Source organism: Protopterus annectens, chromosome 13.part0 (genome assembly GCF_019279795.1).
Source record: "Protopterus annectens isolate FY-2018-M chromosome 13.part0, PAN1.0, whole genome shotgun sequence".
In the NCBI taxonomy this organism is placed as follows: domain Eukaryota; kingdom Metazoa; phylum Chordata; order Ceratodontiformes; family Protopteridae; genus Protopterus; species Protopterus annectens.
The window spans coordinates 530,172,544-530,198,598 of record NC_056747.1 but is presented as its reverse complement, the minus strand read 5'-3'; the positions used below and the strand labels follow the sequence as shown (position 1 = coordinate 530,198,598).

The following is a 26,055-nucleotide window of genomic DNA, read 5'->3' as shown; positions in this document are numbered from 1 at the left end:
ATCAGAGCGAAGTAATTGTTGCATTTCGTGTTTGAAGGAGAGGCAAAAAGATTGCAACAAGGTCGCCCACATCGGGCAAATACTTGCTCTGCCACTCGGTGGTTGAGAGACCACTCGTAGGGAGTCAGGATAGTACGGCTGAGCCTGTCCGCTAAAATGTTGGACCTTCCCGGAATATGCGTTGCTATGAGAAAGCGGTTGGTGGAAATCGCCCATTCCCACACTCTCATGGCCTCGCGGCAAAGGGGGTAAGACCTGGTTCCCCCTTGTTTGTTGATGTACCAGACTACCGACATGTTGTCTGTCTGTACCGCAATTGTCCCTACCGGAAGAGAGTTGTGTAGTGCTTGCAACGTCAAAAGCACTGCTCTCATCTCTAGGACGTTGATATGCAAAGAGGTCTCTACATCGTTCCAAGTGCCTTGGACTGTTCTGCCTGAAAAATGCCCCCCACCCCAGGCGAGAAGCGTCCGTGGTCACTGTATCGACTGGTGGAGGTAGTGAGAAGGGACGGCCCGTGTGGAGGTTGGGAGACTGGAGCCACCACAGGAGCGATTTTCTGCAAACCTTGCTTAAGGAAACGGGGTGAGACAGAGGGTTGCAAGACAGGGACCATTGTACCTGGAGGGTCAACTGTAGAATCCTCATGTTCAGCCGGGCCAATGGTAGCAGAGGGATTGCAGCCGCCATAGATCCTAGGGCCCTCAGAATCAATTCCGCCGAAGGAGTTTGCAGATGAAGAATGGCCTGCACGTGTAACATCAGGTTCCGAAGTCAATCCGAAGTCAGGAACGCAAGCATCTGTCTGGAATCCAGTCTTGCCCCTATAAAATCTAGTATCTGTGTAGGGGTGAGAGAGGATTTGGTCATGTTGATGGTTAATCCTAATAGAGGAGCCAGACCGAGAAAATAGTCCCTGCCTGAGCAAAGTAGATGCCTTGTTGGGGCTGTGAGGAGCCAGTCGTCCAGGTATGGAAAGACCTGAATTCCCTGGAGTCTTAGGTGGGCCGCTACTATCGCTAGGACCTTGGTGAACACCCTGGGGGCTGAGGTGAGACCGAAGGGGAGGACCCTGAATTGAAAGTGACTGGCTCCCAGCCGGAAGCGGAGGAACCTCCTGGAACGCCTGTCCACTAGAACGTGATAGTACGCATCCTTGAGGTCTATAGAGCACATCCAGTCGTCCTCCCACAATAAGGGGAGGACGGATTGCAACGTGACCATTCGGAACTTTTGTTTGGGTACCACCAGGTTTAGGAAAGAGAGGTTGAGGATGGACCTCAAGTCCCCCATCTTTTTTGGCACCAGAAAGAACCTGGAGTAAAACCCTGATCCGACTTGATCTGGGGGGACGGGCTGGATGGCTCTTTTTCGTAGAAGCTGCTGGATTTCTGCAGCGGCCGCCTTCTTTTGACTGGGTGGGAAGTCAGGAAGGCTTCTGATTCTGGGGTTGGCTATGAAGGGAATTAGGTAACCTCTGGATATAATGCGAAGCACCCAGCGATCTGTTGTTATGGACTCCCATTTTGCCAGGTGATTCGAAAAACGCCCCCCGACTGCCTCCAGAGTGGAGCAGTCGGGAAACCCCTCAGGGGTTCTGCGTGGGCCTCTCAGAGAAAGGTTCTCTGGACCCAAAATTCCTCGGACCCCCTCTGCCTCTGGGGCGGCGTCCTCCCTGTCCTCCTCTGCCACGAGAGGACTGGTTGTCCTGAGCAGACTGAGACTGATGCGATTTTCGGAACCACATCTTCTTCTGGCCCTTTTGGTTCTTGGAAAAGGACCTCCGGGGTGCAGAGAAGCAGACTCTGACGGCAGACAAGGTCTTCCCGTCTTTCTCGCTCTGGACAAGAGTGTCTCGAACGGTTTTGCCGAACAGTGCAGAACCATTAAAAGGGGCATTCGCGAATGACGCCTTAAAAGGTTCCGAGAAGTCACAGTGATGGAGCCAGGCCTGTCTCCTCATGACAAGCCCGACTCCGCCTGCTCTAGCGACTCCCTCTGTAGCATGAGACAATAGCCGCATAGAGGTATTAGAGATAGAGCGGAGGGTGGCCATTCGGGAAGAGTACAAATCCTTGTCTCCCTCCGACATGGACCCCGGGGGAGAAGCAGCGTATTCCTTAATTAGGTCCCGCTGCATCCTAATAACGTGTGCCATATAGTTCAAGGCCCTCATAGAGAAGGTCGCTGAACTGAAGGCCCGCTTCCAAAGGCGGTCCATCGCGCGAGACTCCTTGCTCGGAGGATGAACCGTGGGGCTCTCTTGAGCCAACTCTTTCTTAGTGGCTGCAGCCACCAACATGGCATCCACAGGGGGACCTCTGCTCCAATGTGATCTCTCTGCAGGGGGGCTCAAAATTTTGTCTGGGGATTGGCTCTACGGTGTCCAGTTCCTTCCAAGCCCTAGAGGATATGAGATCCACCAGGGGGTCGGGTGGAGGGGACACCCAAGAGGTAGATGGTCCTGCCTCGAACGCCTCAAGGAATACGGACTAGTCAGAGGAAGCCTTGGGGGCAGACCACCCACCTCTGATTTTGAGCATTTCCATGATGTCTCCAAAGGAGACATCCTCAGGGGGTGATCTCGGGGAGCCTTCCCCTTCATCCAAGTTCGTATCTTCTGTGAGACTCTCAGGGGAGTCTATGTGCCTCCTTTTGCACTTTGCCTTGTGGGGAATCTCCTCGGGGGGGGCTGTCCGAGGAGTCTTCACGGGCTGTAACCTGTTCCACTGGAACTCCTAAAGGTGCTGAGGCAGGCTGCCCAGAGGTCCGGATGAGGGGAGCCAGGATCAGATGAGAAGAAGGAGTGCAGGAGGGAGCCAAAGCCAGGACCGGAGGCCTGGAAGCACTCGACAGTGCCCTCTCCACCGCAGCGAAAGCCGAGGGGGAGCCGCTCTCAGAAGGATCCGAGATCCGACTCCCGCTCGGATCCGAAGCGTGGATCGGACCCGGCGCCGAGAACGTCGGATCCGAAGGACCAGTGTGCTCCGACCGGGACGGAGCCGAAAGCACACCGAATCCCTCGGATCCAAAGCTCGGCCCACGGCTCCGAGAGATCGGATCCGACAGACTCGAGGGAATAGTCGGAGCCGACGTGCCTAGCACAGTCGGCTCCGACCTACCCCCGGATCCAACGTGGCTCAGCTCCGGGCCCGGAATGCGGGTCGGAGAAGGAGCTATAGGAGCGAAAAAAGGGGTCGAGCTCCCCCCCAGAGGGGGGGAGGCAAGAGCACTCCCATCTGCATCTGGGCCTGGATGAATCTCCTCATCATCCGGTCCATATCCGCATCAGACATGCTAAAAGTGGACCTCGACGAGGCCACCGAGGCAGACCTGGAGTGTCGCCTCAATGACCTCGACGGGGACCAGATCACCTCCTCCTCAGGACCCAGGAAGAAACAAGGGGATCGGGTCCGAGGAGGAGGAGATCGAGAAGACTTGGACGGGGAAGCCCTCTTGGCGGGCGGGGCCGATGAAGAGTCCTCGGCCCACCGCTTCTCTTTCCTGGCCTCCCTATCCTCCGGAGCCGAAGCGGGAGGTTGAGTCCCGGTCGGAGGAAGGGAGGCAGGGGTGACCGCTACCGGGGGGGGTAGCGGGCACCGAAGCACCGGAGGCCGAAGCAGAGTCTGGGGGTAGAAGACCCGCCAGAACTAGCTTCGACCTTCGATCCTTGAGTGCCCTGGGGTTGAACGCCGCACAAATCGCGCAACCCGAAGAGAGGTGTTCAACCCCAAGGCACCTAACGCACCGAGTGTGGCCATCAGCCGGTGAAAGCTTGTGACCACACTCGGTGCATTTCGAAAAAATTGCCTTAGGGGCCTCCAACATATTGAAGTAAGCACACTCACTAGGCCCCTAATCCAGTCACACACACACGCTACGACCAGCAGAGGAGGGAGAATTATACTTAAAATAAAACAAGTAAGTTAGATATGTAAAAGGAGAAAGGGTAAACCTATCACACACACAACCAGTCACTCAGAAGAAAAAATATAAAAACTTTTTTTTTTCCTCACAAAACGCCAAGAGCTCTAAACCTAGCTGTTGCTTGAAGAGCGGCAAACTAGATCTGAGGTCAGTTAGGGCAGGCAGGGGATTATGGGTAAGGGGGAGGAGCTAGGAGCTCGGATCTATGCTATGTTAGAAGTTGCCGGCTCGGATCCGAGATCGGATCCGTATCCCACAGGTTGCTGACAAATGAAGTTCCTACTTCAGATCACAAGTTAAACTAGGCAGCCTGTTAATAAAACCATGCAGAAAGACATAAAGTACAGATCTATACATTTTCTCATTTTCCAATAATAACAGTAAAGATCTTTAAATGCATTTAAAGAATTTACCCAGTCAGAGAATCAATTAACTGGACAGTAGTTTTTAACCAATCCATTCAGCCATCTCTATGATTAGGTATGTTGTTTGCTACTTTTTATGAGGAAGGACATTCTTTTTCTTAGCATTACCATCAATAACATACTTAATTGGAATACAGTGTCATCTTTGACCTTGCAAATAAATTGTGCAGAAAGATTGTCAGGGCACATACTACATGCAGATTTAATCTTAGAGTCTTGTGAACCTCAGATATAACAGGACAGTTTAACTGAGCTACTTCCGATGACTCAGCATCAAGTCTTCAGTGATGAATATTCCTTACCAAGGATGAGAAATATCTATTGAGAAGTTTAGCCACAAATGTTGGGTTACTGATTAAATTATACCCAGACTTTGATGTGCTGACCTTTAACTGCCATTTTTGATTGCTTATGTATTCAACATCCTTACTGGTAAAGTTGCCACATGTTCAGCATAATGTGAACTGACACAGATAATTTCTTCCCTGGGTTGTTTTGATGCTTAATTGTATAAATGTTTGCTGGCCAGTCTATGATGTTTCCTGAAACCATATATTTTCTCCTGTTTTTCATATACATCATCTTTAATCTGCCACTCCAACTTGGAGGACTTAAATTATTTGGGTTCCTATTAGAACGACGAAAAAGCATTTTGTCAAATGCGTTTTCGTTGACACATGTAGGGTGAACAGGCAAAACAGCGAAGTGGCTGTTCAGCGAATTCTTTCCCTGGGAAAGAAGTCGCTTGACCGCTTCGTTGCTTTGCCTGTTCTGAAGTGTAGTGTGGTCCCTTGTCCGGTATAGCTCCCGAGTGTGATTGTGCAACAATTACTGACCTTAGGGTTAGGGTGCGGGTTAAGGTAAGTGCATATGTATGAAAGTGTTTACTGTTACTTATTTTGCGTTAGATGTATGGTTGAGTTACGTGTGTATGTGTTTTCAGCTATTTACTTTTGTTTTGGGGGGTAGGATTAGAGTTAAGGTAAGTGTGTATGTGTTTGGAACTGTTTATGTAAATTTGCGAGAGTTACTGACCTTAGGGTTAGGGTGCAGGTTAAGGTAATTGCATATGTTTTAAAATGTTTACCGTTTTTTTTTTTCATTAGATGTATGGTTGGGTTACGTGCATATGTGTATTTAGTTGTTTACTGGTTTTAGGGGGGTATAATTAGGGTTAGGGCATGTGTGTATGTGTTTGGAAGTGTTTAATGTTTTTTTTTGGGGGGGGGGGGGTGGAACAGTGATTTCTTTCCCTAGGAAAGAAATCACTGTTCTGTGGTTTCGACATTTTCAGCTTTCGCTGAATATGTGTCGATGAAACACTGTTCGTTGTTTTCAGCGTTTGGTGTTTTAATATGAACCCAGTTATTTGGTCTGGAATTATTACTCACAGTGCAACCATTCAGTAACATGACTCACATTTGTTCAGGAGTGTTCCAGCCAGACAAACTGTCACTAGTCAATAGCCTGGCACAGCCAGAAGATAAAAATTAAATTATTAGGTGAGGAAACATTGATAGCATTGTAGTTATACTTTGTTGTAACTGAATTACTTATAACATGTAGCGGAATTTCAAAACTATGGCAATTGATCAGAATTACCCAGTTATGGAAGGGGCTGAAGATAAACCACAAGGCCATGCTTATTTACAAAAAAAAATGAAGTCTAATAAATTCCTCCAATTGGTATTAAAATATATAAACTGGGTACATTTATGAATATCCATTAAATCCTGAAAATCCATCTCAGAATATGCATAAAAACTATTCCAGTCACCTAAAACAAATGTGGGTGTTTTAGTAAACAGTGTAGGCAATAATTCCAAAATCTTTTAACACTTTTTCTAAAGTTTATTTAGTAGATCTGTAACAGCATACTAATCTAACTGGGCTATTGCAACTAAGACCATTGAGTTTGATCACAATACTCTCATTGGCTTTATCAGAGTGCATGGGACTGGCATTTGAATCCTTGTCCACAAACACAGGTATGGGAAAATAAACAGAATAGTGTTTTATTTAAATTAATATTTGAACTTGTATCAAACTTTGAACTTGTGCAAACTGCAAAACTAAAATACAATTTTCTTTTATAAAAATACAATTAACTGCTTCAGCCTTCTACAGTCAGAAAATAAATGAACTGTATTTAAACAGAGGAAATCAGCAGATAGATAGATTTACAGACTGAGTGCATTTTGGCAAATGCAATCAGTTATTTCAAAGCAGAGAAGTGTAGCAATTAATTGAATTCAAATAATTGTACTAATATGTGGATCTGGCTAACACTAGGAATACATTCAATATAATTTCTACAAAGATCATCATTATGAAACAATATTCTCTATGGAAAATATTTAAGCAATCTATTGCAGAACAATCCATACAAAATATTACCTTTGAAACACTTATATTTAGGCTCCTGAACTAACTTTGCCTTTAGCTGTTTTTTAAAAATGATCATCTACAAATAAAGTGCCTGTTGCCCTTGAAGAATAAATTGCCTATGTTACATTAAAAACATGATAAGCTAGTAATATTGCAACAGGGAATGGATAGCAAACTGATAACAGGTTCATAGTTACTAGGTATCTCCGCCAAAGAGGACATTCTCAGGACTACAGCATCCACCCCCTTTAAAAGTACAACATAGCACAATATCAGCAATCCATCTACATACTGTGGGAGTAGAACCCCCACAGCCTTCTGCACCAAAAGCAAGTATAATACCTGCTGTGCTACTAATAACATAAACAGACTTGGCATAAGCAGCACTAAACTCCTCTCCCCTGAAGAATTATGCAGCACAAGAAATCTGGAAAAATCCAAAATGTATTGGGGGGGGGACAAAGGCCCCAAACCAGGGGCACATTTTAAACATTGCTTGTATAATCTTAGAAAGTTGTGAGAATAAAATATTTTGTGTTACCATGTGTTTCCTGAAAGATAGGAAGACTGAAACTTAAATGGCTATCATTTAGTGAACTCAGTTTTCACTGGTTTACTAGAAAACCACAGATTTTAAGAGGAACAGACCAAAAGTATGAGACAAACATTCTAGACAGTTGAGAACTATGGACTTAACTCCTTGAATCACAAGTGGCGGTATGGGTAGAGAATTTTGGCTCTTGCTTCTTGTACTTAAGGTACACGGTTTGAGTCTTGGTAATCCTAACCACCAGTTATACCTAACTGGGGCATTTTCATACACACACACGCGCGCGCACACATGCACACACACATCAATGCAAATCACACATGCACGAGCGCACACGCACACACACACACACACACGTATGCACACAATCACACGCACACACATACACGCACACACACACACACACACACACGCACACACATACACACACACGCACACAATGCAAATCACACATGCACGCACACACACGTCAATGAAAATCACACATGCACACACACATCATTGCAACTCACACATGCACATACACACACACACATCAATACAAATCATACATGCGCACATGTACGTATCAAAACAAATCACACACATGTATCAATGCACATCACACACACATACAAATGAAATACACTTGTATCAATGCAAATCACACACACAAATGAAATACACTTGTATCAATGCAAATGGCAGTGAAACTGAGACATAAGACCAATACTTGCAGTGACACATATCAATGTAGCAGTTCCCGGTATGGAATAGTACACTTGTTGAAAACAGCACATAACTTGTCTAAGAAAATCCATCTCTCCCCCCATCACTTTTGCCTTACCTGGAGGAACCTGCCTGAGAAGACTTGGGGAGCGGTAAAGTTAAAAATTAAGTGGTAACGAATGGCTTGGCAGCAGAATTCTGACATCATTGTGTCTGTACATGATAAGGAACACATTCGTCCTAAAAAAAAAAAAAAAAAAAAACTCACCGAAATTCAGAAATTAAAGGGGCCACTTGGGAATTCATGGCACTCCAATATTCTTCCCTCAAAACCGGCATTTACCGAGGAATTATGTACGGTTGAGAGGTATATGGGAAATAATTTCTTTTGTGACTTAAAGGGGTTATTGGAAAAATATGGAATTTATCCTGATTGATTTGATAGTTAGAAACCCTTGAAAATGTATTCAGTGATAAATAAAGTTTATTTAAGTATGTATTCGGGAGCTCAAAGTAAAGATTTATATCATCAGTGAAAGCTGACAGGGTTATTTTGTTTTTTTAATGTTCTTGGGACTGAATGAAACATTTTTTTGAGAAAAGTATAAAAATAAGGGCTCTATATATAAGTTAAACAAATAAGGAGACAGTGGGCAACCCTGTCTTGTTCCAGTTAAGATTTTGATAGGGCTTGACAAAGCTTTATTTATATGGAGAGATGTGTGTGAATTTTATATAGTATATTTATCGTAGTAATAAATTCTTCTGGAATATTATAATGGGATAGGGATAGGAATAGGAAGTCCAAACGAACCCTGTCAAGTACTTTACGTGTATCCAATACCAAGGCGTATCTTGGATTTCTATCATGTTTAGAAAGTTGGACCATGGAATTTAGTGTTAAGGTGTTGTCCCAAGTCCACCTGTTACTCATGAATCCAGATTATTCAGAAGATATATAGTCTTTTTAAGCCTTTCCGCAAGTAGTGAAGATAGGATTTTAATATCAAAATTAATCAAAGAAATTGGTCTATAGTTAAAGGAGCTGGATTTATCTAGGTTATTTTTTGGAATAAGAATTATTTTTGAGTTGTTTAAATAAAAATTGGTGATACCATGATGTCTAATATAATCCTAAACTTTCAGGAGAATAGATGAAAGCTTTTGTATAAATGCTTTGTAGAAATCCACGGTATATCCCTCTGGACCAAGAGCGTTTCCTAGTTTCAGTATTTTAATTACTTAAATAATTTCCTGTTGTGTAAAGGGAGACATAAGGAGTGTTTTTTTGGTTCTCGCTCATTTTTGGAAAGGTAAGATTTTTTTTAGGAAGTCCTCACAATCTATATTGGAAGCTTGGTTAACTGGAGGGCTATAAATCTCTGTGTAGATTTTTTGAAAGATTTTTAAGATTTGGAGATCCGATTTATATATTTTACCTTCATATTGAAGCAAAGTTATCCAAGGGACTTCTGTTTATTCTCAACAATTTAAGCTAGAGATCTTGATGGGACCTGTGCCCATTCAGAATATTTTGCTAAGGATTTCATCTCCTGGAATGTGTAATTTTTGTTGATGTAGAAGATATAATTCTTTTTGCAAGTAATTTATTTGATGCCCTAGGTTGGGGCTCTGATCTTTTTGAAATTTGTACTATCTCCCTAAGTTTGTTTATTAGTTTTTTTCTTTAGTGATTTTTTTATAGTAGGAGGCCTTTTGAATCAATATTCCTCTAATTCTAGCTTTGCAGGAAGCCCACTAGAAATCATATGGAATATTAATACTTGTTAAGTATTTCCTGTTTCACATCTATTTTAAGTAGTAAATTGTTATTTAAAGACCAGTTAAAACTACAAAGCTTCATATTTATTGTATCTGAAAATTTTAGTTTAAGTGTACTTAATTTCTCCCTTCAAAAATATATCTGACAGCAAGAAAAAATCAATTCTAGACTAGGTTTTATAGCACTTCTAATAATATGTAAAAATATTATCTAGTGGGAGTCTATCACTAAATGGAAGAAGGTCTATCAGACAGAAGTCAGACATTAGTTCTGTTATAGCTAATAATGCCTGGAAGTTATATGAAGCAGATCTACTAGTTCAATCTAACATATAATAGTAGTCTGGAAAGTTACTTGGTAAGTTATGAATTTCTAAGATAAAATCTTGTTGATCCATACATGGATCATACAAATTCAGAAACAGGATAGGTCTTTTAAGAGATTAATTCTGAGATATAAAGTAACACCACCTATCAGTTTCATCTAATTTTTGATTTAGAATTGAATCCTGAAATGACTTTTTAATTAAAATAGCCACCCCTATAGAGTTAGTGCTATTTCCCGATGCAATAATAGTTTTTTCCATGTTTTGTTCTTATCTTTGTCCCATTCCTCTTTTACCATGTGCGTTTCCTGGGGAAAAAGAATATTAGCTTTGGATTTGAATGCTAAGTGGATTAACAGTTTTTTCTTTTCTTTATTTTGCAAACCCCTCATGTTCCAAGAATCAATTTTAGACATTTTTTATGAATGTTGCATTTTTAAAACTTATTGGGGGGTTATAACTTCTATTGGTCTTGAGGCCATACCTTTCAACCTGAAATCATACAAAATCTAGACAAAGGCACATGCAAAGTAGGTACAAATTTGTATGCTGATTAACATGCAATTTGCATACATAATTATGCAACCCCACCCACTCTGGTCGAATTTTGGGATACCAATTTTTAAACACAAATTGAAGAACAGACAAAATATTACACATAAAATAAACAGAATAGTATTTATTTAAATTAATATTTGAACTTGTATCAAACTTTGAACTATTGCAAATTGCAAAACTAAAATAAAATTTTCTTTCATAAAAATAAAATTAACTGCTTTAGTCTTCTACAGTCAGAAAATAAATAAGCTGGACTTAAATAGAGGAAATCATCAGACAGATTTACGGACTGAAAGCTTTTTGGCAAATGCAATCAGTTCTTTCAAATCAGAGAAGTGTAGCAATTAATTGAATTTAAATAACTGTAATAATATGCGGATTTAGCTAACACTAGGAATACATTCAATATAATTTCTACAAAGATCATCATTATGAAACAATATTTTTTTAAGGAAAATATTTAAGCAATCTATTGCAGAACTATCCATACAAGATATTACCTTTGAAACACAAACATTTAAGCTCCTGAACTAACATTGCCTTTAATTGTTTTTTAAAAATGATCATCTACAAATAAAGTGCCTGTTGCCTTTGAAGAACAAACTGCCTATGTTACATTAAAAAATGATACGCTAGTAATATTGCAAAAGCGAATGGATGGCAAACTGATAACAGGTTCATAGTTACTAGGTATCTCCACCAAAGAGGACATTCTCAGGACTGCAGCATCCATGTCCTTTCAAAGTACAACACAGCACAATATCAGCAACCCATCTACATACTGTGGGAGTAGAACCCACAGCCTTCTGCATCAAAAGCAAGTATACTTCCTGTTGTGTTACTAACAACACAAATAGACTTGGCATAAGCAGCACTAAACTTATCTCCCCTGAAGAACTATGCAGCACAAGAAAGCCAGAAAAATCCAAAATTTATTGGGGTGGGGCAAAGGCCACATTTTAAACATTGCTTTTATAATCTTAGAAAGTTGCTAGAATAAAATGTTTTGTGTTACCATGGGTTTCCTGAATGATAGGAAGACTGAAACTTAAATGGCTATCATTATTTAGTAAATTCAGTTCTCACTGGCTTACCAGAAAACCACACATTTTAAGAGGAACAGACCAGAAGTATGAGCCACACATTCCAGACAGTTGAGAACTATGGACTTAACTCCTTGAATCATGAATGGTGGTATGGGTAGAGAATTTAAGCTCTTGGTTCTTATACTTAAGGTACAGGGTTTGAGTCTGGGTAATCCTAACCACCAGTTATACCTTACTGGGGCGGGCACACACACACACACACACACACACACACACACACACACACACACACACACACACACACACACACACACACACACACACACACTTGCATTAATGCAAATCACACAAATGAAATACACATGTATCAATGCAAATGGCAGTGAAACTGAGACATAAGACCAAGACTTGCAGTGACACCTGGTATGGAATAGTACACCTGTTGAAAACAGACATAACTTGTCTAAGAAAATCCATCTCTCCCCCTGCCACTTTTGCCTTACCTGGAGGAGCCTGCCTAAGAAGACTTGCAGAGTGGTAAAGTTAAAAATTAAGCAGTAACAAATGTTTTGGCTCAGCAGCCGAATTCTGACGTCATCGTGCCTGCATGCAATGAAGTTAGGAGCACATTTGTCCTAAAAAAGAGAAAAAAACTCAAACCCCCACCCTGGGAATTTCAGAAATGAAAGGAGTCACTTGGGAATTTGTGGCATCCCAATATTTTGCCCTCAAAACCGGCATTTACTGAGGAATTCAGTATGAATGAGAGGTATGCTTGAGGTGATGCCTTTACTAATCAAGTGAGCTATGTGTAAAGCTTTCCTTACAATGGTAAACACATGGTGGTCGAAGTTAAAGTCGAAGTCAACCTGTGTTACCAGGTCCCTTACCACTTCATGCATACTTAGGGTATTGTTATTGATTTGATAACGTGAAGGGACATTGTTTGTGTCAAAGGGAATGATGATGCATTTCTTTGCATTCAGTTTGTGACTGTGACTAATATACCAGTCACTGGTCTGTTTGAGAACATCCTGGAGTATACTGACATCATTTGGGAATTCAATGATTGCACCTAGTTTGCAGTCGTCTGCAAACCTGGTTAGCCACAACCCTTTAGTTTTGACCTGAACTTCAGAGAAGTATATACCAAACAGTAGGGGGTCCAGCACTGACCCCTGTGGCACCCCTTTGGTGACAGGTCTGCTGGTTGATGTGGAGTCACCCACTTTGATAGTGTGTCTGGTATGTGAACCAGTTGGTAACCCATCTTACAACGAAGGGGTTTACATTCAGTTTGCTAAATTTATCGGTAATGCCTGAATGTGGGATTGTGTTGAAAGCCTTTGCCAAGTTGAGGTATGCTGCGTGCACAGATTTGCCCTCATCAATGGCCTTGGTCACACTTTCAAAGAAATCTACCAGATTTAACAGGCACTATCTGCTCTTCATGAAGCTGAATTGGGTAGAAGCCGGGGTTTAGAGGTCACCTATGTCTTTATTTATGCGGTCCATAATGATATGTTCCATGGCTTTACAGATGAGGCTGGTCAGACTTATTGGTCTGTAATTCCCCGGATCTGTTGCTAGGCCACTTTTGTGGAGGGGAATAACTGTAGTTGTTCTCCATTCCGCAGGAACAAAGACTGTGATTAGGGTTACCACCTCCCCCACTTTGCAAGGGACAGTTCCTCTTTGGGCAGTTGTGTCCTGCAAAGAAATCAAAAAAATGGCAAATGTCCTGAGATTTTAGGACAAACATATTTCCTATAGTTTATGTAATATTCACATAAAACAGTCATTCTGTATCTGAAACACCTAAATGTGATAAGAAACAGAATAAACATCTAAAATACTACAAGAATAAGCTTTTATTTAGACCAAAAAGTGAAGTTCTGTCCTTTGTGCTGGCCGTGGGTATATTTTGCCCTGCTGTTTGTACCAAAAATGTCCCACTTTGGGCATTTGAAAAGGTGATTAGGGTATGATTGAAAAAGGTACTCAGTGGTGATGCTAGTTTATGTTTTAGCCTGTTTAGAAGACAACCCGGGATGTCATCTGGTCCCAGTAGAGGCCATGTTCTTTGCCCTGGATAGGATTTGAGGACTTGCTCTTCGGATATGTAAGGTGGGGGGGAGTTTGGGGGAGGGTTTGTTATAAATTAGGAGGGGATAAGGGAATGAAATTTTCACCAAACCTATCCGCTAGTAGGTTTGCTATCGCTCTGAGATCAGTGTGTGTGATACCGTTGGCCACAACTTCTGCACATGCTTGGGTCCTACTCTTTAGGTTGCATACATAGCTGTAAAAGGCCTTGTGGATATCCTTGGCAGTACTTGCTAGGTTTCTCTCAAAGGAGCTCTTGGAGGATTTGACAAGTTGTCTTATTTGCCTGTTAAGGCTGAGGATGGTGCTTTTCCATTGCTGGGTCCTTGTCTTTGTTTTCTTAGACAGCAACATTTTGCATTTATTTTATAGTTTGTTGATGCTGGAAGTCCACCAGGGCAGCTTGATTTTACTTGGAGTTCTGGCTTTTATTCTATCTGGTACAGCTGAGTTTATACACTTATGCAGGTGATTGTACAGGGCTTTAGTGTAAGCTTTGGTGTAGTTACCACATTTAGCTTGGGGTGGGGCTTGGAATGCATTTATACCTTCACCTAGGAGGGTACAGTTTGCCTTGGTGAAGTTTCTTAGTCTGATTTCACCCTTTGTGAGTTCTGGTGTTAGTGTCAGTTCAAAGGTGAGTGATTTGTGGTCCGTTTTAACTAATGAGGTTTCAACAGTTGCAGCAGTGAACCTGTTTGACATGTTGGTGAGGACCACATCTAGAATGTTTGTTCCTCTTGTTGAGGTATGAACAATTTGTTCTAGACAATTTGAATTCACAAAGTCAAGGAACTTTTGTGCCAGTGAGTCTGAGCTACAGTAGGTTTCCCAGTTGATGGTGGGATAATTGAAATCCCCCATAACCAGTGTGTTTGGTAAAACTTGGATTGGCTTCAGTTTGGTTAAATATGCTTCATGGGTGTCATGAACCATGGAGGGGAATCTATAACTGGCTAGGACCTGAATTGGAATCTTACCGACTGTAACCGGGACCTGGAGTAACTGCATGGAGTTGTCCAGTCTAACTAGACATGAGATGAATATATCTCTAATATAGATTGAAACACTGCCTCCTTTGGTTTTCACATGTTCATTTTGTGGTCTAAATGTGTGGAAGGCATTGTAGCCTTGCAGGGCCAGGGTACTCTCTGAGGCCTTAAACCAGGTTTCTGTGACCGCACAAGCATCTACATCTTCTAGTGATAGAAGTGCTTCCAAGGAGTGCAGTTTTTGGTTTAAGCTCCTAACATTTAGCAGCATGACCCTTATTTTATTCTGATTGGTTAATTTCACATCGGTAATGCTGCTTTTGAGACCTTGCCTAAAAAAGCAATTATGGGGAAGGCAACAGCCTTTGCCAGCAGCCGAAAGCCTAGGGATGCCAGGTGCAAACTGTCTCTGGCAAAGCAGCGAGGTTTGTTGACCATAGCTTCCCAGGCAGACAGGAACTGGATCCCCTTGGAATGACACAAAAATTAAGTTAATTATTGAAATCAATCATTTATTGTTTATACTGTTTCATCATTCTAGGTGAAGGTAGTATGCTGCTCAAGGCTAGGGACATACCTGCCTGGGACACATACTCAGAGATCTCGACTGTGTCTCTTTTCATATAGTCCAGTGAGGTACATATCAGGTCATTCACACCAACATGAACTATAACAGAGTCATAACAGTACTTGCTGCTGAGAGACTTAAGTGCATGAGTGATTTGGCGAATTCTGGCACTGGACATGCAGCTGACCATGACTTTCTCCTTGTTCAGCCTGGAGAGTGGGACGTCTGTGTATCTCATTATTGAGTGTCCAATGACAAGAAAACTTGTTTTTTGAGTGTTACGCTTTACAGGCTTGCTGGGTAAGACACTGGTTTTGCTATGAGTCATGGGTGCTGTGGAGACTGTGTTAGCTGTAACAGACTTGTGTTTTGGAAGTCTCTGGTATTTTGGTAAGTTTTTTGAGAAAACCTCCGCATATGTGGATTTATGTGTTTGATGTGTATTGTGTGTATGAGTAGTGGTACTATGTGAATCTGTAGTGGTGGGTGAGTTGACAACCTTCTCCGTGTTACTGTTTTGCGTGAGAGAGAGAGCATGGATTCTAGATTCTTGGTGTAACTACATCTCTCGCACTCTGTACTAGACTATGTTATTAGTAGAGAGTTGTCTGTGTACATGAAGCAATTGCTACACTACCTCAAGAGACCCAAGTCAACAAGGTTGGCAGGAGAAACAAGGATAGTCCAGCAGTCCATAATCCTAGGTTGAAGACCGTTGTCACTAGGGGTGGCTTTTCAAAAATGATCACAGAAGAGCTCAGCAAATGAATATTTCTGCCTGGGGTTTAAGGGAAAATTTGTTGAATTTAACTGTCTGGCTTTGGTGCACAATTGCGAGGTAGTGCTCAAGGCTGAGCAATGGTTATACAAGCAGAAACCTGCTCAGATGCATGGCCTAAATACCAAACTCTAAAATTTGAAAAAAAAAAAAAACCTCTGACAAAATTCAAAAGGATCGTTGAGGATGCTTATTCAAGACCCTAGACCTGTCTCCCTTTACCAGTCAGGTGCTAATCAAACACAATTCTCTCATAAAAGTGCAGAAAGGCCCCTTCCAATCCATGTTGGCCTGGAAAACATGCTTAGAACAAACAAACCACTACAAACAGTTCCAGAAACAGCAGACCTGGATCTGGACTATGCTACAGTTATTAGCTACCCTAGTTTCAGCAGGGAATACTAGAGAATACTTAACACAGTAGGAAAATAGCAGTGAGACACTGAAAAATGTTTAAAACTACAGAAAATCAGCTAGGAGGCTCTAAAGAAAGATTTAAACAGTTAACAGATCAGTTAATTAAGTACTGCTTGGTGGGAAAATCAGAGCAAGCAGAACAGATACTTTTAAAACTGAAAAAAATACCAGTAAATACTTAAAACAGTGGAAACAACAAAAAAAGCTTGCTAAACAGTAAAACAGCAATAAAATTCAATTTCACAGACACCGTGTAGCAGGCAATTGCAGTATAACAGTGAGTTTGAATGATTCACTCTTCTTTTATTAAACAGTGAATCATTCGCAAAGCCTGGTTCATTAACAGTGAGTGACTTGTACAAAATGGAACAGTTTGTTTTCACTTAACAGTAGTATTTACATTTGTTCTTGGTTGCCTTTGGTTGTAATCTACCTGCATTCCATGCCTTTCTCTTTATAATTTATACCTTCACATGATTTTCTCAATCTTGCCACCCATTACATATGATTTTAAAACTATTTAGTGCACAGGAAACCATACTGCAAAGACCAATATATTAATGACAGCAATAATTTAAAGAAAGAGGACCCGCATTTTACATCTTACTTTTTTCAGAAGCAAAAATTAAAAGATTTTGTGAGGCAGATTTTTGCAGTATCTATTATTAACATCTTCAGATTTTACACTGCATTGTTCATATTATGCTTATATTTTTGTCACTCTGAGTTTTTAAACTAGTGTTTCTGAATAATATTCCGCAATCCTACTTGAAGTAGGAAGAATTACATACTATTCAGTATTCAGACTGTATACTAATTAGGTGTCCATGTATTAGACCTGATGTACCTTATTTTTAAGAGACTTTGCACCTATTTTCAAGGTCTACCAATTGAGAGGTACAGTACCCCTATACCCTTGCTTCTTTTATATAATAACTTTAAGACTGCTGTACCCCAGAGTAAGAGGAGTTTTCTGAGATACTACACTCTCAGTCTTAGTATGTAAACTAGGCTGCTCACAGTTTTGTGATTGCACTTTAGTGGACTTCTGTAGATCATTGTCCTTCTATGTACCTCATAATTAGGTCAATAACAAAATATAAGTCTGCTCTATAGTTTTAAAGCAAGCCATCCAACAGTTTGATAAAGTGCTAAGTTTCTCATCTAAGAGAGTAGTGGTGCTAGTAAATGTGAACTACTTGGATATACTCCAGGAACTTTGTTCTTTATATCCCACAGACTCCCAACAGGAACATATGCTTGACATGCAAAGCATTATCTGACCTGATTTTATTTGAAAATCCACTCATAAAATGTGCATGTTGAAATAGTGCAAGATATTAGAAATGACATCCAAAAATAAACTTAACACAAAATAAGAAGTTATGTACCTACCATAACGTTCCATGTTAGTTGTCTTCTCTCGCCTTCTTTCTTGCTTGATGGGCTCGGAGCCGATCCCTCGGCTCCGACTCGGCACTTGCTAAGCTCGAGAGTCACTTTTACCAGCTCGAGGCAGCCCCATATCCCATGATGCAAGGCGGTAAGTATCCAGATCTCGATTGCTGACAAAGGGCAATAGCACCAAGCATAAAATACTTCCCAAAGGAAGAAAGAAACTTACAGATGGAAAAAGGACCAGGTCTGAATGGTCTATAGCATAACAGTTTCTTATACAAGGTCTGTCCAGGCCAGGGAAGGAGGGAGGGTCGAAGAAAGAAGGCGAGAAGACAACTAACATGGAGCGTTATGGTAGGTACATAACCTTAATGTTAAGTTGTCAATCTCGCCTTCATTCTTGCTTGATGGGACCGTCCCTAGCACCTCTATCCTGGGTGGCTCAATGGAACAAACTCTTGAGGACTGTAGAGCCAAAACTGGCTCTGTCCCTGGAGGCCAAGTCCAATTTGTAATGGGAAACAAAAGTGTGAGGAGTAGCCCAAGTGGCGCTGCACAAATAGTGTCCAAAGGAAGTCTAGCTTGAAAAGCTGTAGAAGTAGCTAAGCTCCTAGTTGAATGTGCTTTAGGTTTTGAGCACAGCTGTTTTCCCCTGAGTATAAATTTCAGAGATGACCGAAGAAAGCCATCTGGACAAAGTCACTTTAGAAACAGGAAGGCCTTTTTATTATCCATAGGAAACAAAAAGTTGATCAGATTTTCTAAATTTTTGTTCTGTCCAAATAATATCTAAGTTGACGGTGGACATCAAGATAATGTAGCTTTTGTTCAGCTCTATCTGAATAGTTAGGAAAAATACCGGAGATCAATGGATTGATTCAAATTGTTCTTTGAAGCGACCTTAGGTAAAAGGTTGGGTTAGTTCTCAAAGATACTCTGTCTTTGTGAAAAACCAAATAGGGGGTCGAACCGAAAGAGCATGAAGTTCAGATACCCTCCTGGCAGATGTAATAGCCACTAGGAATAACGTTTTCCAAGAAAGATATTTCAGGGAACAAGAAACAGCTGGCTCGAAGGGGAAGAATCAAGGATGTCAGCACTAAATTTAGATCCCACTGAGGAGGAGGATTCCTGATTGGAGGTTTTAGTAGGAAAATTCCTTTCAAGAAGGCCCTGCAGAGCCTATGGGACATAATATTATGATCTGCTATCCTGACATGAAAATTGGAAATAGCAGCCAATTGAACTCTGACTGTGGAAGAAGAGGAGCCTGCATGAAAAATCTCTGCTAAGAAGTCCAGAACTGCCTGAACAGGGGCAGTAAAAGGATCAATATTTTGGGCCTTAGCCCAATAAGAGAAACGTTCCATTTGCTTGTGTAAAACCCCCTGGTAGAGGATTTTAGTGAAACTACTTTGATGTCTCTAACTGGGTTAGAGATCAAAGGAAGCCTGGCTAAGGAAGGAAGTGGAGCAACCATGCTGTGAGGTTGAGAGAAGGGATTGACCGGTGCAGCTGACCCGATTGGTGAATCAGAAGATCTGGCACTGGGTCCAGATGCCACGGCTGCACCAAAAGGTGATGATGGAGGAACGGAACCAAACTTGTCGAGGCCAGTAAGGGGCAATGAGAATCAATTTGGCTCTCAAAGCGGTAGCTTTCTGGATCACCTGAGGATCAGAGGAAATGGAGGAAGGCATAAAGAAGTCCCTGGGGCCAATCCTGGGTCAGAGCGTCTCTGGGGGATGGCCTGATAGAGGAAGAGGCTGAAGAAGTCTGGACATTTGCTGTTTTGGGGAGTAGCAAAAAGATCGCAACATGGGCGACCCCATTCCAGAAAAATCTCTTCCGCTATAGATTGCTTGAGAGACCACTCGTGAGGCATGAGTATAGCTCTGCTCAATCTGTCCGCTATAATGTTGGTTTTCCCAGGGATATGCGTTGCTACCAGAAACCGATGAGAGGAGATCGCCCATTGCCAAAGTCTGGCGCTTCTCGACACAAGGGGTAGGACTTGGTTCCGCCCTGTTTGTTGATATACCAAACTACAGACATGTTGTCTGTGTGGACTGCAATTGTCCCTACAGGAAGAAAGTCGTTGAGGGCTTGCAACGTTAAAAGCACTGCTCTCATCTCCAGGACATTTATGTGCAGATGGTACTCGAACGGTTGCCACGTCCCATGAACCATCCTGCCCTGATAATGACCCCCCCACCCGATCAGGGAGGCATCCGTGGTGACAGTGGCTATCGGGGATGGAGGTACAAAGTACCTGCCTTGGTGAATCTGAGACGATGTGATCCACCAAGCAAGATGCTCTTTGCATGTCTGTGTCACCAGAATCTGGTGACGCACTGGAAGTTGCTGGTATGACCACTGTGTGAACAGCATCCACTGAAGAAGGCGCATGTAGAATCGAGCCAGGGGAAGAAGAGTAATGGCCGCAGCCATGAGACCTAATACCTTTAGAACCATTCTGGCCTGTATTTTCTTGCTGGCCAGAATGATCCTGACATGAGTCTGAATGTCTGAAACTCTTTGTTCTGTAAGGGTAGCTGACATCCGAACAGTGTTTAAGTTTGCGCCTATGAAGGTAATAGACTGGCAGGGCGATAAGGATGACTTTTCGAAGTTGATTGAGATGCCCAAATGAGAACAAAGGTCTATTGTGTAATCCCTGGCTTGTATAAGCTGATGCCTGGTGGTGGCTGACAGGAGCCAGTCGTCGAGATACGGAAACACCTGGAATCCTTGGCGTCTCAGGTGAGCCGTGACCACTGCCATGCATTTGGTGAACACTCTGGGGGCTGTAGTGAGACCAAAGGGCAGGGCTCTGAACTGGAAATGACTGGACCCAGAGAAATCTCCTGGAGCGTCTGTGAATTTTGATGTGATAGTACGCATCCTGAAGATCTATTGAGCACATCCAGTTGTCCTTCTGTAAGAAGGGCAGAATTGACTGAAGAGTGACCATTCGGAATCTTGTCTTCCTGACAGACTTGTTGAGTCTGCTGAGATCCAATATTGGTCTCCAGTCTCCCGTCTTTTAGGGACCAAAAAGAATCTTGAGTAGATTCCGGGCTCTGAATGGTCTATTGTAACTGGCTGAATGGCTCTTTTTTGCAGTAGTTTTGCGATTTCTGACTCTGCAATCTCCCTTAGACCGGGTGGTACATCTGGAAGGGAACTTGAGGGGAAGGGACTTTCCTCGAAAGGAATTATGTAACCCTTGGATATGATCGACTGTACCCATCTGTCTTGAGTGAGGGAATGCCAGGCTTCTGGGTACAGTGATAATCTGGGCCCGACTGCCTCCAAGGAGGGACAGCCGGGCAACACCTCAGGGATGCTGAAAGGGCTTGTCAGAGAGAGGCTCCCTGTTTCCCTGGTTCTTCGGACCCCCTCTGCCTCTAGAGCGGCGTCTGCCTCTAGGGGTAAACTGACCACGTGAATCCGGCGTGACTCCTTGGGATTTACGGAACCACATCTTCCCACCCTTCTGTCCTTTGGGATAAGGCCTAGAAGGTGTGGAAAAACGGACTCCAACAGCAGAAAGAGTCTTGCCGTCCTGCTCGCACCTGGTCAAGGTTTCCTTCACCTGAGGGCCAAACAAAGCTGACCCATCAAAGGGAGAATTTGTGAAGGCCTTAAAGGGATCCATAAAATCACATAGCCGCATCCAGGCTTGGCGTCTAAGAGCCACACCTGTGCCTGCGGCTCTACTCGCTCCATCCGCAGCATAAGATATTAGCCGCATGGAGGAGTTTGCAATGGAATTGAGGGTTCCTAGCCGAGAAGCAATTTTTTCTTGAGCCCCTGCAGCTGTAGGATCCTGAACTACTTCTCCCAGCTCCTTCAGGATATCCCTCTGGAGTCTGGTGAAGTGACATAGGTAATTCAGCGAGCGCATAGCAAAGGTCGCTGAGGAAAACATCCGCTTACCGTACCTATCCATGGTCCTAGAGTCCTTATTAGGAGGATGGGCGGCACGGAAGGATCTGCAAGTTCCTTTTGGTGGCCAGCCACCACCATGGCATCAGCGGGGACACCCTTAGTAAGGAATTGTTTTCACACGGGCAGTGATAAATTTTGAAGGCCTCCTAGGGACTGGCTCTACAGAGTCAGGAGCTGCCCACGCCTTCGTGCAATAACCTGCATAAGGGGTCGAAGGCGGAGACACCCAGGAGGTGGAGGGCCGAGATCGCCTCTAGGTATACTGACTCATCCTCAGAGGGATTGTTGGTGGGCCAGTTTCCCTCTGTTTCAGAAGTTCTAGGATGTCTGAGAAGGAGACATCCTCAGAGGGGATCTAGGGATCCCTCTGACTCATCAAAGTCAGTATCCGAGTGACAGACTCGGGCCAGTCTACATGCTTCCTCTTACAAGTCCTCTTCCTAGGAGGATCTCCCGAAACATCAAGAGAATCCTCGGAAGAGGGGGAAATTCCCAATGGGGAAACCTGAGGCGGAGGATCTCTGGGTCCTGTCGCAAGAGAAGTGGCAGAGATGTCAACAGGTACTATAGAGGGAGGAGCTACGGGAACAGACTGCTGACTGATACCAGTGGCCAGTACACTCTTCATCACCTCGAATGCTCCCCTCCCAGGCAGGTCCGAGAGAACCCGCTCCGAAGAGCTAGGAACTCCAGGGACCACCGAAGGAAGTCTCCGAGGCAGATGTCGGAGCCGAGCTCACCAAGGCCGAGGCTCCAAGGGGAAGAGCGGGCTCGGACAAGGGTCCGATGCCACTCACCCCTCGGAGGAGACCATGGAAGCCCGACCACCGAATCCCTCTAAGGAAGGTCTCGAAGAGGAGATAAGAGTAGAGGCTGAAGGAACAGAAGGGGTATCCGTCCTCCAGCCGTAGCAGTAACCATTCGAAGACTCCAACTCCAAGCTCTGGGGTAGAGTTGAAGGAGGAACTGTAACGGTGTGGACCAACAGTCGTCTGTTGAGACGGACTATGTAACATTTGGGCCAGTACCTGTGACTTAAGTAATCTACTGACCACTCTCTCTAGGTCATGATCTGACAACCTGGATGACCTTGAAGATCGGCTCCGATGGCTCCGTTCCGATAGAAGAGGTGAAGCCGGGCGAAAGTATCGGCTCCAAGGAAGGAGACCTCGACCTCTTCCTGGAATGAGCCATCGGGCCGATACTATAGATCCTGTCGGTCGACCTCTCGGAGCCGACAGGAAGCTCGATGTATCGGCTCCAGCGGGCCGATACAGCCACCAAAACGGTGTCGGAGCCGATCGGAGCCGACACCGATGGCCACATGGGTGTCGGAACCGATCGGGCCGACATCGAAGTGGTCAATACAGATTCGGCACCGATAGCCATCGGTGCGAAGACTGTCAAGCCAGAATCGGCTCCAGCGGCCGATCTCGACTCAGTAAGTCGGGCCGAGGCCGCAGGCTTAGATACAGAAGCCTGGGCCTTGGAAGGTTTTGCTGATTTTGGTGGAGCCGACTTGGCGGAGAGCCCTCCGGCAAGAACTAAGAATCAGCTTACATCTCTCCTGCAGGACTCTCTGGCTGAAGGAATGACAAATAGCACAGGAGTCCTGCAGGTGAAGAGGGCCCAGACAATACAGGCAAGAAGTGTGACCGTCTGTCAGAGACATCTTCTGACAGCACGAGTCACACTTCTTAAAACCTGAGACCCTCTCCTTTGACATGGTGCTGAAAAAACACACACACACACACACCAGTCAAAATTAACTTAAATAAAATACCAAAAGGTATTCTATAAAACCAACACACACACCCTAACAGCGGGGCGATAGGATAGGAAGAGGTTTGACTAACAAAATTAAAGGAGACAGGGATTTTCTGTCAGAAAAAGTACAAAATAAATTTAAAACTATCAATAAAAGGTTTTTTTACTAAAAGGGGCTTAAATCTCACAAAAGTGAATAACTTACCAGGAGCTGGTAAAAAGAAGACCTCCTAAGCGACAACGAGATCTGGGTACTTACCGCCTTGCATCATGGGATATGGGGCTGCCTCGAGCTGGTAAAAGTGACTCTCGAGCTTAGCAAGTGCCGAGTCGGAGCCGAGGGATCGGCTCCGAGCCCATCAAGCAAGAATGAAGGCGAGATTGACAACTTAACATCTTGAGGTGATGAGTAGTTCTTGAGTGTCCCCTGGAAAGGGCCCTGGGACACAGTGAGACTACTTGGGTAATAAATATAAAATACATTTTAAAAAATAAGACAGATATATTACTCAATGACTAGCAAACTGCGGAATACATTACCTCTCAAAATAAATCTAAGTTTGTCAGTAACAGTCTTCAAAAACAGTACTGATAAGTATAACGGTGACATAAAGTACCAATATGGGATAAAAACAGAAAAGCTTCTCATAGATCAGTAGATAAAAAAAACGTTGGCAGTAAATCTGTGAAGGTGAAAAAACAATAGCCCTCACACAGTACATAATACACTATATAAGACATTGGAAACATTAAAGCCATACATATAAATCAAACTGAGAAGCAATGTGAGCAGACTATATTGGGCTCAGGTCATGACTACTTCATAGCAGGATTCATACAGACAATAGGAAAAGGAATGATTTTCTACAGGAGTAAATACAATTGTTTTTCACTTTGTTGACCATATGAGTCCCAATAGACCAATGCTCTCTTTTCAAGGGAGACTCAAGGTAGTATTTATACTGACTAGGGGGAACTTGGCCACGGCACCAAGGAACTTCCCTTAATCTTTCAATAAGTGCCATGGAATCTTTTACATCCACCTGAGCTACCACCAGCTGGGGTAGATGGGGCCTTGGTTTAACATCTTATCCAAAGGACTTTGCATTTGTGATTATTGTGTCTTGGACATTTCAGTACCTAAGTCAAAGAAGCAAAAATTCTGTTGTGAACAATAACATCAAACTGAGCTTAGGCTTATGTGCGTGCGTGTGTGTGTGTGTGTGTGTGTGTGTGTGTGGGGCTTGGATTGCTAGGTGGCAAGATCTTTCCCTGTGCTGTATTTTCTTTGAGACACATGGCTGAAGTGAAATTCAGATGGAGAGGCATATGGCTTTCACAAATTCACTGCAGGCACAGAGAAACATGCAGTGTCACTCCCACATCTTCAATAACCAAGTGGGAAATAATGTTCATGGCCCCTAATGTACAAAGAGACAGCAGGTATAAACATCAGCAGCAGGATATCCAGTGGACATGTCAGTGGCAGTAAAAATGCAGTCCACAAATGGAAAGTGCTTTTATTAATGGTGCGTTTGGACCCCATCACAGTGTCTACAGAACATTATCTGAAATGTATACTGAGGTATAACTGTGACAATAATAGCATGCAGAATTCCCTTCATAGTGTTATACTGTACACCAAGTACAACACATGTTAATTCCCCTGTCCCCATGCACTTGGTTAATGAAGCTGTGGGCATTGCACTGTGTGCTTCTCTGTACCTACAGTGAATATGTGACAGATAATATGACTCTGCAGCTGAATCTCACTTCAACCTTGTGTCCCCCATCAAATATACCACAGGGAAATGTCTCAATGTCTAGCTGCCTAAACCATATGTGTTTGTGTGTGTGTGTGTGTGTGTGTCTGCGAGATGTAGGTGAAACAGTACTCGATACACCTGGCATGTGTATGCAAATAGTAAAACCCTGGTAGACTTTGCAAGTGTATGACTGAGGAAAAAGTGGAAGAATTCTATCACAAGCATTTAGATCTTGTGTTCTTAGGCATATGTGCGCCAAACCACAGGTGAAACAATTGTACTACAAGTTACAGCACATAGGAATATGTGTGTGCCTGAGACGGAAATGAAAGAGTCCTGTCATGAGCTTTGAGACTCCTGAAGCGACTGAGAATGTTTGACCCAGAGGTTCAAAAGCAAGCATTTAGCAGTTAGATCCAAGTACACATGATCTTTGCTTCCTTCTGGCTGTTTCTGTAATAGTAGTACCATCTGCTGCTACAAGAAAAAGGGAGTCGATGCTCGTATTTTACTGGGGACATGCAGTACTCAGTGATTCATGGAAGAGAGGGACTGTGCCAGCCCAGGCAATAAGATCATATCATTGTGGTGCCTGACAA

General features: G+C 43.3%; 1 protein-coding gene across 1 annotated transcript in view; it reads left to right on the top strand.

Annotated features, from left to right (window-relative positions):
* The window catches only part of LOC122787440 (4-hydroxyphenylpyruvate dioxygenase-like), a 705,402-nt gene that overhangs the window by 479,911 nt on the left and 199,436 nt on the right, over positions 1-26,055 (top strand). The window lies entirely within an intron of this gene.